The 18,481-nt window shown below is 43.1% G+C and overlaps 1 pseudogene; it reads left to right on the forward strand.

Annotated features, from left to right (window-relative positions):
* The first annotated feature begins 9,527 nt into the window (after positions 1–9,527).
* Positions 9,528–11,063, forward strand: LOC116558475 (annotated as a pseudogene).
* Positions 11,064–18,481: the final 7,418 nt, after the last annotated feature.

Raw genomic sequence — 18,481 nt, forward strand, 5'->3', positions numbered from 1 at the left:
TAGAATAGAGCTCACCAACATCAACCTCCAAACATTTTTAGGTACAAGGACAGGAAATATCTATATAGCTATAATACTGGATACTCTCTTGTCAAGGAAGTGTTCATATTGGAAATGGAGCCTCTGGAGCCCAGGGCTGGAATCAGCCTGTTCTTTAATCTAGCTAATGCAGACCCACTGAGCCAGCTGTCTACTAATTTACTGAAAGATCAAAAGAAATGAACTCTTAGGGCCATCACATTTTTCTCTCCTCAGAGGTGGAATGGTAATCTCCTAGGAAACGGCCTGAAGCTATTGAGTGCCCTGGAGAAGCAACCAAATGAGAATGAATCATTAACCAGCTCTTCAGTCTCAGAAGAACATAGTCACTGCTTGGTTTGGGATTACTAGTTTTTGGGGTTTGGCCTGAATCCCCAGGCTGATTGCAGAAATATGGGAAACCTAATCCAAGTGAATGAAGGGTTAAATCCAGGGAAGGGGTTATATTATAATCTGGGACTCCTGAAAAGGGTGACAGAGAAATCTACCCAGGACTTGAACTGGGATTCTTACCCTTATAAGTATAGACAATTCAAAGACTGAACTGGAGATGCAGAGCTGGGAATGGGAAGGCAGCAGGAGGAAGGGGAGAAGGAGGTAGAGGAAGGGAGGAAGGAACACCTTTCAGGCAGTGCCCACTGTATGAAGATGAAGAGGCAAAAAAGAGTTCTGGTACTCTGTCATCAGAAAAGCCATTTCTTTCCTCCAACACTTCTGTAGATTAAATATTTAATATGTGCAAACAGAATATTAAAACAAATGTCTGTGGTAAAACGAAACAGTTCCCACTACCTCTACCGCATTAAATAAAGTAACATGTCTACAATGGCCAGCGCCATGACTGCATGAAGCAATGCCCACTAGAAGTCAGTGTCTGCCCTGCCCCTTCTCCTTCTCTTCCCTGATTGTCCCCTGTGAGTGTAATACGCTTTGTTTTCCGGAGCCTCTCTGCCCTCACATCCACCTCTATCCACACCAAATCTCTTGTTACTTGGGCAGCACCATTCTTAGTGATGCAGAATCCTCTGTTATGGATTAAATGTTTGTGTTCCCAAAGAAGTCATATATTGAAGCCCTAATGCCTAGTGTGATGGTATTTCACATGGAGACTTTGGGAGGCCATTTGGTTTAAATGAGGTTATGAGGATGAAATTCCCATGTTGGGATTAATGTCCTTTAAGAAGAGGAAGAGATGGGAGCTCACTCCCTCTCTGCCATGTGGGAACACAGCAAGAAGGTGGCTATAGGAGGAGGCTGTCTGCAAGCCAAGGAGCGAGTCCTTGCAAAACCCAACCATGCTGGCACCCTGATCTCAGATTTCCACCCTTCAGAGCTGTGAGAAATACATGCCTATTATCTAAGCCACCACGTTTATAGCCTTTTGTTATAGCAGCTGAGCTGACTCAGACACCTCCAAACTTCCTGTAAGAACAAAACCCTTAACTCCAAAATGGAGGAAAATGTACCTTTGATTAAATTTTCCTGGGCCATGAAGATATGCAATATGTGTCTCCTTTAACGAATTAAACCAGACTATTTAAAACCTGCATATCCCAGAATACTGGAATCTCTGTAGACTTATGATCTGAAAGGTCCAGACCCTCACCCATGCAGACTGCCTAGGCACAGGGTGCCAATATTTCTCAAAATGCCTCTTCTTGACCACCTTTATCAAAAATTACTCAGAGTGCCTGTTGCAAAAATCAGACACATGTTACTGTATACCTGTATACTGTTATACCTGTATACTGCATACCTGCTACATTGAAAGTGATTGTCAGTATCCTAGAAGTCTGTATCTTACTGAGCTCCCAGGGCATTCTTATGAATAGTAGTATATGAAAACCACTGACAGATATATGGTCACTACCACCCCCATTGAAACCACCTTTGCAAAATTATGATGGTTAAGAAAAATCTGACATGGCTGACTTCATCTTGCTTCTAACCTCCAGGCTATCCTTGTTCATTCCTGAGCATAGGCCAAGCTAACTTTGGAAGGAATTTAGTTTATGGTTTAACCTTAAAGCAAGTATGACAGTAGCCATTCCCAAAACTATCCCCTTCTTTTTGGGAACAGAAACTGCCTGTGTAAAACTAATGGAAGGCCACAAGGTTAGAATTATGGGAGGGGACCTGAACTCTGCTAAAATGTGGGCATAGTGAAACAATAACCAGCCATTGTTCCAGGGACCACAATGTTTGTAACTTCCCTAATTGCCCCTATAGATAACATCACTATAGTATTACCTAAGATTGATCTTTTGATTTGTTTTTTCAGACTTTTGCATTCTGGTGACCAACTGACTTTACCTGGACTTGTGATTAATTACTCACCTGGTCCTGAGGCCTCCACCCAGAAGATGACTCAGTGCAAAAGGATCATTTTCCACACCCCTATGATTTCATCCCAGCATTTCCCATTCCCTACCACTCTTCCTGCCACTGAGATTTTAAGGTAGCTGATCTGAGTAATAGATTCCCATCCTTCTGGCTTGGCTAGCTCTGCATTTATTAAGCTCTTTCTCTGCTGCAACAGCACTGTCTCAGTGAATTGGCTCTATCTGTGCAGCAGGCAAGAAGAACTCATCAGGCAATTATGCTATCCCTTCCTGAATATCCTACTACAAACTAAGACTCAGAGAGCCATAGAGAACTTTCTCTAAACCCTTGCGCTGAAAACACGGCCTGTGCAGTGCAGCACTGCATCACTAGGGAACTTGTTAGAAATGTAGAATTTCAAGCCCTAGCCCAAACCTACTGCCTCACAGTGCATTTTTCCAGTACAGTTTGAAAGCAGTGCTCTTCTCCTGGGAACCTAGGCTGCCTCCAAGAGTCTAATGAACACCTTCAGTATCTGCTAAGAAGTTCCTACTGTCAGGATTTCAAAATCAAGTTAAAACTGAAAGAAAATCCAAGGTGAGTGTAGAGCAATTCCCTTTGGTGCCTGCTCTCAAATGAGAAGCTAATAATAAACACTTAGAAAGGAAGGTAATGTTTTCATGGCCAGGGTGACAAGCCTTGTCATTAAACCTCTCAGATGCCCATTTTACCTTCATGGTAGAGACTGCAAGTTGTCCCCCTCTAACCAGACTCCTCTGCTTTCTTCATAATAGAATCCCTTGTATTTCACTAGTACTTAATGTCCAAAACAGAGACTCCATTACTAGCCTCCCCTGAAAGTAGAATGTCTACATGTAAGTTTTAGCCAATGCTATACAAGCAAAAGTGTTTCTTGCAACTTCTAAAAAGTGTCCTTGTAAGAAAAGAATATGGTGGCTCACACCTATAATCCCAGCACTTCCGGTGGCCAAGACAGGTAGATTGCTTGTGCTCAGGAGTTTGAGACTAGCCTAGACAACATGTCGAAACCCTGTCTCTACTAAAAATTAGCTGGTCATGGTCGCACACGCCTGTAGTCCCAGCTACTCAGGAGGCTGAGGCAAGAGAATCCCTTGGACCGAAGAGGCAGAGGTTGCAGCAGTGAGCCAAGATCACACCACTGCACTCCAGCCTGGTGACAGAGCAAGACGAGAGAGAGAGAGAGGAGAGAAGAAGGAAAGAAGGAAGGAAGGAAGAAAGGTAGGAAGGAAGGAAAAAGAATGAAATGTACCTTTCTTCATCCTTTCTTTTCTCCTCTCTAAAATGTAGACATGATGGCTGGAGCTCAAGCAACCATCTTGGAATATAAGGTAGTGAAGCTGCAGGATGAAAAAGGTGGCTCCTGACAGTGTCACGAACAGGGTTCTTTCCTCTGGGCTCCTTCGATTTCTATTTTGTTTATGCCATTTTATTTGGGGTTCACCTTCATTCTCAGCTAAACCAGTCCCTAACTGATATGTATCCATTTTATACCATAACATGGTTCAGGCAACATAAGCTGCATGATGCTTATGTCCTCAAAAAGGCTGAGCATCTTGACCATAAGAAAGAGTTCCATCATTCTGGGAGATTTAGTATAATTCTAGGTGGCTGTGTCTCCCACCAAGTAGTAAATGAAAAGGTACGCAGGAGGGGAGTAAGGAGCAGATTTTAAAGATCTACTCCACTCTTCTACACAGGACTATGTTTAGCCTTTGTGTTGCCATAGATACTCCAGAAAGAACTTCATTAACCCTCTTGAAGCTCTTACCAAGGTTTCTTTCTGCTTGCAGCTGGGAATTCTATCCCATTTTCTCTTACTGCAATTCAGACAAGTCCCTCCTCATCATCTTCAAGTGGAAAAAGAGGTACAGGAATTGTCTGCTACAAACAACATTTCAATATAGAATCCTCTGTTCATCCATTACACAAACTCTTATTTCAGGTCATACTATGTGCAAGTCACTGTAGTAAGCTTGGGGTAGAGTGACATCTCTCTGAAAACTGTTTCTGGTTATTGTTTTGGTCTCTAAAAGCTGAAGCCCTGACTCTAGGCAACAGGTCAATTATTCCAAAGCCAGGGTTTGGATCTTGACCTTAAAAACATTACTCAGGATTAGACCCTTCTGTAAATCAGAAAAATGTGATTGTTGGGTTTAGGGTTTTGGATACATAATTACCTCTCTTCTATTGAAATAGGAGTTTGAGTTCCCCTCAAACTCCTAAATGACTTCATGACACTCATATAAATTACCCTTCTTCAATAATTCAGGAAAAATTCTCCAAATTAATCTATTCATAGTCTCCCTCTCCCTCTCTCTCTCCTCCCAAGATAGGGATACATAATAAAGAACATCGTGCATTTCCTGGTTCATTGTAGATCGTCAATAAATTTTACCCTAATCGACTTCCTTCAGTTCTATGCTTTATGTTCTGTATTCTCTCTTGTACCTTACCATTTAATAATTATTTTTAATAGTAGGAATTATTACTATTTTGTTACTTTTTGTAATTTTTTGTTACTTTTTCTTCTTGTTTTCCTAATATTACTGCAAATTACCAATTATTCAGATTGATCTTCAGGAGGTTTGTCCAGAAAGCACCATAATTCAAAATACGAGGCAATCCTTATATGATGAATATTTATCATTACCATGTGGTCCTATGGTTACATTTGAATGCGGAAATACCCCTTCTGAAACTGTTGCAAGAAATCACTTCAACTAAGTCAGACCATGAAGCCATGAATTTCTGCACCAGAAGCAACTGGAAGGCTGGCCGGCTTCCCCAGGGCTGTGATTTCGGTTAAAAGGGAGAAATCCAACTAACACCCTGTTAATGGGGTGTGAAACTGGGATATTTGTGCTAACCAGGAGTCAACCTCCTTCCTAGACCCAAGCAAATGGGGCTGCCTTTTACACAGCTTGCCTCACCAATTCCCTGGCAGCTAATGAAGTATTTTTATTTAAAAGGGCTTTTACAGAGCCAATAGATGTGGTTGCTTTAAAGCATCCACAGGATAATAGGAAATAGCAGTAACTAAGTGGATTGTTGAGGGAATCCAAAATTATTCCCCAGGGCCAGGGCCACCTCCTGCTTTCTGGGTAGACAGGCTTGGATTAGACCAACTCTTACACCTTAAACTTGACCCTCTACTTTATAGCCCGGGGCAGGTAGGCACATAAGCTACTAACACAAGAAGTCTCCATTAAAATCCTGAAGGTAGAATTTCAGTGCATGTCCCTGTAACTAAAAGGAACAAACTGTGGTGATTTTCTGAAGGCCACCCTATGTATAAACAATTTAGACACTTATGAGAAATTCTCTTACTCGTCTCCTTTTTACAGTTCTGAAGTTACATACATAAAAAGAAACAGCTTTTTCCATTCATCTGGCTTAATGTATTAGTTTTTTCTTATTCATTTCACAACATCCTGTTGGGCCTACGCTGCTAAGAAAGTCTCTTACATATTTGGGGTTTGTTGGAGGGGGCACAGGACACTGGAAAGGGAGGATATAGAGAAGCTTGTGGTGAATTTTAACAGGAAATGTCTTTAACAAATGAAGCTTCTCTTCCCTTGCCTAGTTCTGAAATGCCTCTGGCTTGAAAATTCCCCATATGCTCGTTATTTATGTACACCACGCAAAGTCTAAACAAAGAGCTCCATTCTTGATCCCCCCACACAGCCTGGGGCAGCTAGGAAATTTTCCACTGGAGAGATATAGGGGGATCCGGAGCAGAACCACACCAAGGGTCACTGTACTGGCAAAAACCAGATGTAAGGTTGTGGGGACAATGTGGAGTAGATCCACCTGCCTCCTAGAGAAAAGGTTGTTTATTTCCAGTAAGTTCAAATCTTCCAGTTGTGCCTGTATTAGTTTTCTCTGGCTGCTGTAACAAAGTACCACAAAGGGATGGGTTAAAACAGCAAGCATTCCTTGTTTCACAGTTCTGGAGTTCTGGAGGTTAGAAGGCAGTGAGGAAGAACTCGTTCGCTCTCCTAGCTTCTGGTGGTGTGTCGGTAATCCCTGGGTATCTCCTGGCTTGTAGAAGCACTGCCCTGATCTCTGTCTTCATCTGCATGTGGTGCTCTCCCTGTGTGTGTGTGTCTGCATCCAAATTCCCGTTTTTATAAGGATACCAGTCACGATAGATGAGGGCCCACCTTAAAGACTTCATCTTAAATAACATGTGCAGAAATCCTATTTCCAAACAGAGTTACATTCACTGCTACTAGGGGTTAGGACTTGAGCACATAAATTGTAGGGGACACAACACACCTATTACAGTGTCCAATATAAAACATCCTGGCCACAAAGCTGACAACACTGCCCAGGGGCAGCTAGTGGGAGGATCACAGATTAGTCTTTCAAAAAAAAAATGGCCAAGCACGGTGGCTCATGCCTGTAATCCCAGTGCTTTGGGAGGCCAAGGCAGGCAGATCACCTGATGTTCAGAAGTTCAAGGCCAACCTGGCCAACATGGTGAAACCCTGTCTCTACTAAAAATACAAAAATTAGCCAGGCGTGATGATGCATGCCTGTAGTTCCAGCTACTCAGAAGGCTGAGGCAGGAGAATCACCTGAAACCAGGAGGCAGAGGTTGCAATGAGCTGGGATGGCGGCACTGAACTCCAGCCTGCTGGGCAACAGAGCTAGGCTCCATCTCAAAAAAAAAAAAAAAAAAAAAAAAAGTGGCCATCCTGGGCTTCAAAGTGCAAGTTTCTGAGCTGCAGAAATTCTCAAGGAAGAGCTAATCCTTGAAAGATCCTCCTTGAGAATGAGGAAGGAAACCATTCAAGACAGAGTGGCTGTGCCTGAGTCCTCTGGTTCTTCATTTTCCTGCCTTTCTTTCAGCAAACGGCTGGGCAAAAATCTCACTAAATCTATGAAAGCAGCGGGACTGCTCTGCCCTAGGCTTCCCCTACTCAGAACTGACCTTTTCCATTGCTTCCCCTTAGACATTAATGGAAGGAAAGAAGTCAGAGATGGGGCATTAATCACCAGCCTTCAACCTGTGGTCTTAATTCAGCTCTGTTCCTCCTTGAAATACTTCCTTCCTGTTTCCCTTCTCTCTCTCCCTCTTCCACCCCAAAAACCAAGAATACAGTCCATGGGAAATTTTTAAGGAAAACAATAAAGTGAAAAAGTGAAACTTCTGCAGTCAGCAACGTGTTTAACGTCCCCAAGTCCTCTCTCGCTCAGATTCCAAAGTCTATTAGCCCTGGCCTGTGGTGGCCACCAGTACTTGCGTTCTTTAATTCTGGTTTTGATTGAACTTTCTCAGGCCTCAAGGGAGTAGGCAAGAATTGCTGTGTAGAATTGTTTTCCAATCATTTGTTTGTGTGTTGGTTGTGTATTGCTTATTCCCTTCAAAGTATCTGTGCCATCCCTCTGCTACACACTGGAGAGGAGGCTCCAGGGACAGCTGCCAGGGCTGAGACAGAGTGATGTTCTTCTCCTCCCGTGGCCATGCCCAAGTCAGCTTTTAGCACTGAATGGAGCTGTTGGTTTGCTCTGTCCCATCACTACTGCCCCTAAGGACTGTCCTGGGCTGTGGCTTATACCAGTTCCCGATTCTGCCCCTTTTGTGCCATTTTAACCACACCGTTGGTCCAGACTGTTGCCCCCTGACTGAATTGCTGTTACCACCTGCATATCAGAGGGAGTGCAGGGTTTGTTCTCTGACGTCCCAGCTCTCTGCTCCGGTAAAACTTCTATTTTAAACAACTTGCAGTCAGCACCTACCCAACAGGTAAGAAAGTAGATGATCAGTCAGTGCCGACCTTACAAAAACCATCCACCACTTTTTTCAGGGCATCACATACCCTCAGCATGTGCAGGTCTGAAGAGGGTTGGAATGCTTTGCAGTAGCAGTTAAAAATCAGCCCTGGGGACATTAAGGGCTATTTGGTAAATACATGTTCATTTTTAGGTTACCTGCTTCCTGTTATGATTTAGCTCCAGGCTATCTGTTTAATTGGAGTCTAATGTGTGAATGTAGAGATTCCAGTTTAAGATGACAGTTGATATTTTTATTTATTTAGTGAATATAGTATTCACCATTCACCTAAACTGTTCTATGTGCTTTACAAATATTAAATCACTTAAGTCAGCACAACCGTACGTGGTCGGTGCAAGCACTGCCATTCTTATTTTAAAGGTGAGGAACAAGACACACAAAAAGGTTTAGTAACTTGCTAAAGGCACTCAGCTAGTAACCAGCAGAGCTGGGATTCAAACTTTCCTAGTCTAATCGAGAGTCTGAACTCGTAACCACTGCACTGAGGAACAGCTACAACTCTGCTACCTCAATGGAGCCAAAAAACGGTAGGAAATAAAGTCACAGCTCAAAGGAGAACTCCCTGGATGAAAACTCACTTGTTTCTCTGTGAGGCATTTACTGCACTTAAACACAACCTTTCTCTAGCTCAACAGGGCTAGCCAGAGATTAGACAAAACAGGAAATTTTGGCACTGAGGGATAGTTATAGTTATCCAAAGGGATGCATCCCTTCAATTAGGATAGTACCAGATCTCTGAGTGCTGCTTGGCTAGACTACTTTCCTCTTACTACTAAAAGCCTTCACTCTGTCCCTGGTCTTCTATAGATAGGAATTCTAATGTGGCAAACACACACAAAAAAATCTTGTACAATTTTTATTAAAGGGTATTATTTTTAACTATGGGAAAAAAATAATATCCAAATTTTCCACATTTTATTCTTTTAATTTTTAATCATTTTTATTGCATATATTTATAGAGTACAATGTGATGTTTTGATCTATGTATACGTTATAGAAAGATTCAATCAAGCTAATTAATATATGCATTGCCCCACAAATTTATCATTTTTTGTGATGAGAACAATTAAAACTCTATTTTAGCAATTTTGAAATAGGTAATACATTATCGACCACGCGTGGTGGCTCACATCTGTAATCCCAGCACTTTGGGAGGTCAACACGGGAGGATCACTTGAGTCCAGGAGTTCAAGACCAGCCTGGACAATATAGTGTGACCCAAACTTTACCAAAAAAAAAGATTAAAGAATAAAATAAAATAAATACAATGGGCTAACTCTGTACACATGAGCTGTGGCATGACAGCCCAGCACTCCAGCCCACTCAAGCAGCAGAATAAAGCTCATAAAGGTGGGTGGCTTCGGGGTCAGGGATCTGCACAGCAGGATGGCAAGGGCCGTCTAGCACTGAAAACCCTAAGCAAGAAGGTGAGAAAAGAACTCAGCAGAGCAGACCAGAGGCATCCCACCAGCCAGCTCCAAAAGCAGAAGAAGGAGGCGGTTCTGGCAGAGAAGAGACAGCTGGGTAGCAGGGATGGCCCTCCTCATCACACTAGCTGTCCAGGGAATATCTGGCCTCCCACTGAAGAAACAAGTAGATGCCAGAAAGAAGCTAAGTAAAGCAGTGGAGAAGCACTTTCCGGATGCACTCTAACTCCTCTTGTTAGACACTCAACAGGAGGCAGGGATGCTGCTTAGGCAGTTGGCTAACCAGAAGCAACGGCATCATGCTTTTCAAGATCGGCAGGCCTACCTACTTGCTCATGCTGCTGATTTTGCTCCTAGTGAAGAGAATAACTTAGTGGGCACCTTGAAAATTGCAGGCTATGTTCATGGGCAGACTCTGAATGTCAATGGATTGCTGCATATCACTGGACATGGTGATTTCCAGATGAAACAGATAGATGTCCCCATGGACTCTTTCCCTTTAAATCCTAGAGTAATTAAATCCCAAAATCGACTTGTGCTATGGATACTGTCGATGATATGGAAGAAGACCTTAAGGTCCTAATGAAGGCAGACCCTGATAGACAGGAATTCTGACAAACAGAGGTTACCCCAGATCCAGTGGAGGGGGCGCAAACCTGGCCCAGTGAGGAGGGGTTGAGTGAGACAAAGGATTTCTTGAAGGAAAGTTCTAAGGTGGCAAAGAATATGATGATATAGAACGTGAGGATTTTATGAAGGAGGAGTCTCAGGATGAAAATGTGAAGATGAAGAAGAGGAGGAACGTGAAACTATGACTTCAGGGGAGTCGGTGCACGATGATCTCTATGATGAGAAAGTGGATAAAGAACAAAATCAGCAGCATGGGCAAATAGGCCTGCCGAGCTTGAAAATGCAAAAATGATGGAGAAATGTAAACAAGACTGGAAAAGATGTTTCCAGATGAAGTGGACACCCCCCGTGATGTGGCTGTTAGAATTCAATTTCAGAAATACAGAGACCTCACAAGCTTCCAGACATCTCCATGGGATCCTAAGGGAAAATCTTCCTCAAGATTATGCTTGAATATTTCAGTTTCAGAACTTTTACTAATACTAGGAAAAGCATCTTTAAAGAGATGGAAGAAAATGGTTGAAGGAGCTGTTGTTGGCTGGTGTGTCACACTTCACGTCTCTGAAGTCCCTGTCAGTGGTTGAGTGCTTCAGGCAAGGAGCACCCTTGATTGCATTTTCTTCACTACCTCATGAACAGAAGATGTCAGTATTTAAAATGGTGGTGAGGCATGACCCTGGCAACCCTGAATCTGTGAAAGCCAAGGAGGAGCTCATATTTCACTGCAGATTCAGGCGCTTAGGCGCTTCCAAGCCTCACCTTTATTCTCTCAGCACACTGCAGCACAAATCTGCGGAAGCTAAAATCTCAGGACACAGAGCTGATGAACCTCTATAAATGAGTTTTCCCCAAATGGGCTTATGATCCATATGTACCAGAACCAGTGCCTTGCGTAAAAAGTGAGATTATTTCAACAGTGCCTCAGATGGGCATGGAGTAATGGATTTAAAGAGATCCTGTCTTACTGATGGCAGTCTGCACTCCAGGGATGGGAGTCACAAATTGTGTTTGGTCAAAGTTTATTTTCTATGTCAGCCTATCAGCCTGCTTCACCATTTTGCAAGACTTTTTTGGCCTTGAGAAAATGTCTCAGTTAAGCATGGAAGTTTTTCTACTACTTAATCCAAAAAGCTATTAAATCTTACTCAAATAAAAATAAATGCATAAGTAAAATGCATTATTGTTAACTGTGGTCACCATGCTGTACAATAGACCACTAAAGCATATTCCTCCAGTGTAGTTGAGACCCTGTATCCTTTGACCACATTCCCTTTTCAACTTAGTCACTGACTTGCTGATTTCCACTTTCACAGAGACGTTAGGCTTGCTTCTTTCGCCTTTGATTCTTTCCTCTAAGGGAGGGGGCCTGTCATGCTTGACGTTCATCATCGCTGGGATAGCACTCCAAAGTCACCCTCCGCATGTGGCAAATCCGGTGTCTGTCAGATGTGCCCACACGTTTGTGGCTTCTCCACAAATGGAAGAACTGCGGTGATTACTGCTTAAACTTAACAATCTAGTTTATTCCAGCAGGTTCCTGGTAAACAGCACTGCAGCTGAGAAGGCTTATCCTGTTTATGTTAACATGAAACGTCCCAGGTTGAGGCTCGCAGAGCAGGGCAGAGGCTGCACTCCCTGAATGTCAGCTGTTTGAAGGGCCGTCTGTTTTGACAAATGGTGTTTAGATAAGAAAGCCACTGTTGATGTGATCTTTTGTATCAACTTTGAGCTTTTGACGTAGATGTAGGTTGTTCTATTTCAGTATATGCCAGGCATTCTCAAAGAGGTGAATCGTCACTCTGTGTAATGATTGGAAGTCCCCCATTGGCTAACCCTCCACACGCGGCGTGACCTTCTTAAGTTGCTGTCTCCGCATCAGGTTTCTCAAGCTCAGCACTATTACCACAGGACTGAGTCATGCTTTGTTGTGGGCCGTCCAGTGCATTGTAGGGTGTTTAGCAGCAACCTGGCCTCTGCCCACTAAATGTCAGTAGCACCGTCCCACAAGTCTTGACAACCAAAACTGTCTACAGACATTGCCACATGTCCTCTGGGGAGGGGATAAAACCACCCCCACCCACCCACATGCATTGAGAACCACTACTCAAAGTTCAAAAGAACATTCTTTTTATAAAGGCCAGGAAGGGACAGGACCATTTGTGGAACATTCAGGAACTCTCAAATCATCCTCAAATGGTCTCTTCTCTCATCCATGTCCACAGGGTGTCTGATTGGTCCAGCTAATTGAAACTGGAAAACACAAATATTTAAAAGACATTACCAGAAAAATTAAAATCATCCAATGAGTATTCAGTAATTATTCTTTATGTGCCTTCAACATGGTCTGCTCTCTAGATTCTTTAAAAGCTTTCTGTCTCATCAGCCTTAAAAAGGAGGGAGGGCAGGCACAGTGCCTCACATCTGTAATCCCAACACTTTGGGAAGCCCAGACGGATCACTTGAGCCTAGGAATTTGAGACTGACCTGGGCAATATAGAGAGACCTTGTCTCTGCAAAAAAATTAGTTGAGTGTGGTGGTGCACACCTGTAGTCCCAGCTACTCAGGAGGCTGAGTTGGGAGGATGGCTTGAGCATGAGAGGTGGAGGCTGTATGAGCCATGATCATGCCACCACACTCCAGCCTGGAAAAAAAGCAAGGCCCTGTCTGGGGAAAAAAAAAGGAAGGAAATCGTGTTGCATGCTACAATATGGATGAAACTTGAGAACATTATGCTAAGTAAAATAAGCCAGGCAGAAAAAGACAAATACTGTATGATTCCACTTACATAAGGTTTCTAGAGTGTTCAAGTTCAGAGAGACAAGAATAGAATGGCAGTTCCCGGGAGCTGAGGAGAAAGAGACTTGGGGAATTGTTGTTTAATGGGTACAGAGTTCCAGTTTTGCAAGATGAAGAGAGTTCTAGAGATTGGTTGCATGACAATATGAATGTAACTAACACTACTGAACTATACATTCAGAAATGGTTAAGATGGTAAATTTTAACTTAGGTGTTTTTATCACAATAAAAACTGATAGCAATCAAGAAAAATAGCACCAGCCTGGTGCCCTGATGACAGGGCAGTGGTTTATGACAGGACATGGAGTGTTCAGAAAGTAGAATTAAGAATTCTGATGATAGTTCAGAAAGTAGAATTAAGAATTAAGTACAGTTTTGAAAAGGTGTCATCATTCAGAAAACAGATTCTCCTATTACAACTTTGGTCAAATTTGGATCCTTTGAGCTGATCCTATTCCCAAAAGTCCAGAAGCTACTGTGAAGTGCATAGATTATTTCTTGAGACTTTTAGCATTATATATCACCCTCTTCAGTATTTTTGCCAGGACCTTAGAGAGGGGTGTGTGTGTGTGTGTGTGTGTGTGTGTGTGTGTATGAGAGAGAGAAGTAGTTGTAGTGCAGTAGCATCAACTTATAATTTCTCACAACCACTTTATAAGGAATGGAATCCAGGGTTGGAGGGAGAGAACTGAAGCTCAATGAGGATAAATGAGATGGTTCCCAACAGCAGCCCCCACCAAACTCTAAAAGCCACACAGAGGCCATGCTGAGGAAATGAGGAGATGGCAGCCTCCTGGGCCACCACCTCCAGCCCAATCAGAGCAACACCACGCCCTGCGCACTCCACTTGAGCTTCCACCTAAGATTCCAGTTGAGGAAAGGATTCTGTGTCTAAACTTGGAAAACCACTAGATTAAGAACAACTCTAGTTTCCTTCACCACTTAAACACTCTGTAATCCCAGTGGAGCAGGCTTATTATTCATTTGATCATTTTGGCAGCCAATCACCCCCCCAAAAAGTGGGGTACCCAGACATAATCCAGGTATGGCACTAAGATATAACAACAACAAAAAAAAAGATTACGCAGCCCCTATTCTAAGAAACTCATGGGGTAGTGGGATTCAACAGCATGTAAACCAAAATAACTACTGCCCAGTATTCTAAAAGAGGGAATAATAAGGTGAGATGGAAGAAAGACAAAAGCCTTTATCGCAAGAAGAAATTCTAACTAAGTCAAGTAGAAATGAAATGCAGTGAATCTTACAGCTGGGAGGAATCCTGGAGTGGTTCACAAGATGGAGGTGAGAACTGCAGGAACTGGGACCTGGGAATGAGACCCAGAGACAGAATCAAGAGGCTTCCAAGGCACAGCCACCGCAGGCAGGCCCTCTCCACTTCAGAAAAACATATGCATGGCTGCCTGCAGTCCCAGCTTAGCAGTATCAGTGTCTTTCTCTCCCAGTGCCTCTCCATCCATTCCAGGAAGAACCATTTGGGCTCTGTTTGAGTTCCATGCCACTGCTGGTGGGGGATGCACCATATCCATTAGGCAAGCCAGGGTGCTGAGCACCCTGCCTATCCCCACACTCATCATTAAAGGGGTTAACACCAAGAAGAAGGGGAATGGAAAAGCTACTGAGCAGAACGGTCACCACTGCAGGAGGCTCCGAACTACCAGGCAGATGGATCTGCATGCGTGAATGTCGCTGTCCACCCTCCTGTCCAGCCCTGTTGCTATCTGCTCATATTATACTAGTCCTCTCTTATCTTAGAGGACACATTCTAAGAACCCCAGTGGTGCCTGAAACCACAAATCATACCAAACCCTATAGATGCTATGTTTTATTCTATACAGTACACATATAATACACTTACGATAAAGTTCAATTTATGTATTAGGCAGAGTAAGAGCTAATGAGAGCAATAATAACACAGAACAATTATAACAATACGCCAGCATCACTGCTCCTGTGCTCTGGAGCCATTATGAAGCAAAATAAGGGTGACTTGAACATAAGCGCTATGAAACCGTGGCAGCCGATCTGATAACCGAGATGGCTCCTAGGTGGCTAACCAACTGGGAACATAGGCAGTGCTCACATACTGCACAGAGGTATGATTCACATCCCGGGCAGAGCTCCCCGGGAACAGTGCCAGACCTGAGCACGCTACTCAGAATGGTACTAAAATTAAAACTTATTTGAATTGCTTATTTTTGGAATTATTCCCTCTAATATTTTTAGACTGCTGTTGACCATAGATTAATTTAAACTGTGGAACTGCAGATAAGCAGGGACTGCTGTGCACCACCTGGGTCACCTGGATCCATTTCCGTGAATGAGGCATCCGGAGGAGGGAACCACAAGCCCAGACTTCATTAGCCATTAGATTCCTAGGGCTGCAGTAACAAAGGACCACAAGCTGAGTGGCTTTAAACAAAGATATGTATTGTCTCACAGTTCTGGGAGCTAGAAGTCTCAGAAGAAGTTGTTATTAGGGCCATACTCTTTCTGAAACCTAGAGGGAAATCCTTGCTTGTCTCTTCCTAGCTTCTGGTTGTTGCCAGCAGTCTTCGGCATTACTTGGCTTGTAGATGCACCATCTCCCATCTTCATGGCGTTCCCCCTCTGTGTCTGTATCTTCACATAAGCAGCTTCATGTAAGGACAAGTAACCAGCTTCATATAAGGACACCATATATTCATACCGGATAAGGAGCCTGGTCCACTCCATTATTACAACTTAACTAATTACATCTTCAATCAACCTGTTTCCAAATAAGGTCACATTCTGAGGTTCTGAGGGTCAAGTCTTCAACATGTCCTTTTCAAGGACGCAATTCAACCCATAATAGCCAAACATGGGCTTTTGTGCAAAACCTCTGAATGGAAAGCCTTAAGCCTTTTCCACTTTGCTTGTACCCGGAAACATCAACAAGGTCAAAGACAATAGTAGACTAAGCTATAACCCAACAAAGAAAACAAATGGCATCCAATCCTTAAAGAGCAAAAGATGTTAAATTAAATAAAGCAAAAATTTTGTATTAACTTGAAACTCCAAGTTAGAAGTCATGGTCTGTGCCTCTGAAATCCACAGATTTGACTGCTTCATAAATATCAGTATTCTGCAATTTGCCTCATTATTCAAGACCACGCAGTACTTTATGGAAACATAAAATAGGCAACTCAGTCCTTAAACCATATGTTTTAATAAGTAGCAGCTAATCAGGCAAAGCGTTTGCATGTCTGCTATTTCGGGACTGTTTCAACATCTCCCAGGGATTGTAAATGTCCTTATTTGCAGCAAACTGTACCCAAGGTAGTAGCAAAATATAAGCCACAGCTATGCAATTATGCTACTGTGAGAATATGTTCTCAGCAGGTGAGAAAGTAAATGCTTGCAAGGTAATTAGGAAAGAAACCTAGTAATGAAGAAAAAGCTTGAGGCAGAGACTAGGTGAGGAAATACAGACTCCACGGAGATATCATTGAGCTCTAATGCAAAGACTTTAGTTTTGTCCAAATATTGAGAGCCGTCTTACAATGAGATTAGTTGTCTCCAACCTGGGACTGACCATGTTACAACCTTGGCCCAAAGATCAGCTTTACTGACTTTGCGTACTAAGAGAGAGAGACAGATAGAGAGAGAGAATGTTAGAGAGGCATGACAGGGCTGAGGAGGGATGAGTGGGAGAAACGCAGCTCCTTTTCACGGGTCTTGCTTTAAAATGCAAAAGTTCAGGCTCAAGACTCAACAAGAACAATCTCCAGTAAGTAGCGTTTTACAATTCTGCTCTAAGCCCCCACCCACAACCTACTGGCTAGGCTGAGCTGTACTAAATCGCCCCTTCTCATTGCTCCCATAAACCCTGAAAAGATAGAGTGACCCTGCATCCTCCTTTCCATTGATCCACTATAATTTTTTAGCATTCTCTTTCACTTTCTAAAATGTCTCAATTTTGTTTAAACAGTTCATGGTCAACTTACTTATTCATTCTTGTCCTCTGCCTGCCCCTGCCATGGGGCCTTGCATCTCCCATTCAATGAAAAGGACAGAAACTGTGTTGCATTTCTTTTTTTACTTCCAGTGGCTAGAGATGCCTGGCATGCAGCAATTAACGAATAATTTGTTGAACTTAGCTAAATTAAATAGAAGTGGTCTTCAGCCATTAACACCATACTGTCCAGTCACTTACCAGCTTACCATACAGGAGGGACCCCTAATATCAGAACACTGGGGCAATAGAGAAGGGAGGAGCATACAAAAAAGACCAGCAAGTGTCAAAGAAAGGCTTTACCTATTTTACCCCCAATCTTAGCCTATTTTCTGTTGCTATAACAGAATATCTGAGACTAGGTAATTCTTGTTTTGAGACTGGATCTCGCTCTATGGCTGAGGCTGGAGTGCAGTGGCATGATCACTGCAGCCTCAACCTCCCAGACTCAATCAATCCTCCCTCCTCAGCCTGCCAAGTAGCAGAAATCACAGATCTGCACCACCACACCTGACTAATTTTTTTTATTCTTTGCAGAGACATGGTCTCACTATGTTGCCCAGGCTGGTCTCAAACTCCTGGGCTCAAGTAATCCTCCTACCTCAGCTTCCCAAAGTGTTGGGATTACAGGCATGAGCCACTGTACCCAGCCTGGGTAAGTTATTTAAAAAATAAATGTATTCCTTATAGTTCTGGAGGCTGGGAAGTCCAAGATCGGGGGCTGTATCTGTTCAGCTTATTGTGAAGGCCTCGTGCTGGGTCATAACATGGCAGAAGGCATCACGTGGTGAGAGCACATGCAAGAGCAGCCAGCGGGGCAGGCACAGGAAAAGAGACAAAGGAGGAGGCCAGCCTGCTTCATTACAAACAACTCTTCATAACAGTGAAACCATCCCCATGAGAACTAATCCAATCTTGCGAAAAAGACATTAATCCCTCTTACTGACCCAATTACCTTTTAAGGTCCCACCTCCCAATACCATTACATTGGCAATTACATTTCAGCCTGAGTATAGCAGGGACAAATCACACCCAAACCACAGCATCACTTCTACCCCACTAGGCGGTCATTTTCCACCCACCAGCCAGGAGGACAGTAAACACCAAGGCCTGCCCATAAGGATCTTTATCTCAGACACACTCAGGTAGCACCCAGGGGTCATATGTGGCCACCTGCTCAGGCTCTGAAGATTCTTTCTTATCTCTTTTTTAGACTATGTGTCTTCCCACATATTTTGCTTTTCTTCCTGGCTCCACATGCTTTTGTCTCTGTAATCAGATTAAATTCAACTACCCTGATTTTTAGCAGTCATACTAGCCACAACTAGCATTTGTTCATTAAAAAAAAAAGAGTATGCACATTTCTCAAAGCAAAGTGAAGAACTGTCCTCAATGGGAAAGCTCCTCAGCAACAGTTATTGATCCTGAAG

Source organism: Sapajus apella, unplaced genomic scaffold (assembly GCF_009761245.1).
Source record: "Sapajus apella isolate SASKATOON/1434 unplaced genomic scaffold, GSC_monkey_1.0 scaffold1, whole genome shotgun sequence".
NCBI classification, from domain to species: domain Eukaryota; kingdom Metazoa; phylum Chordata; class Mammalia; order Primates; family Cebidae; genus Sapajus; species Sapajus apella.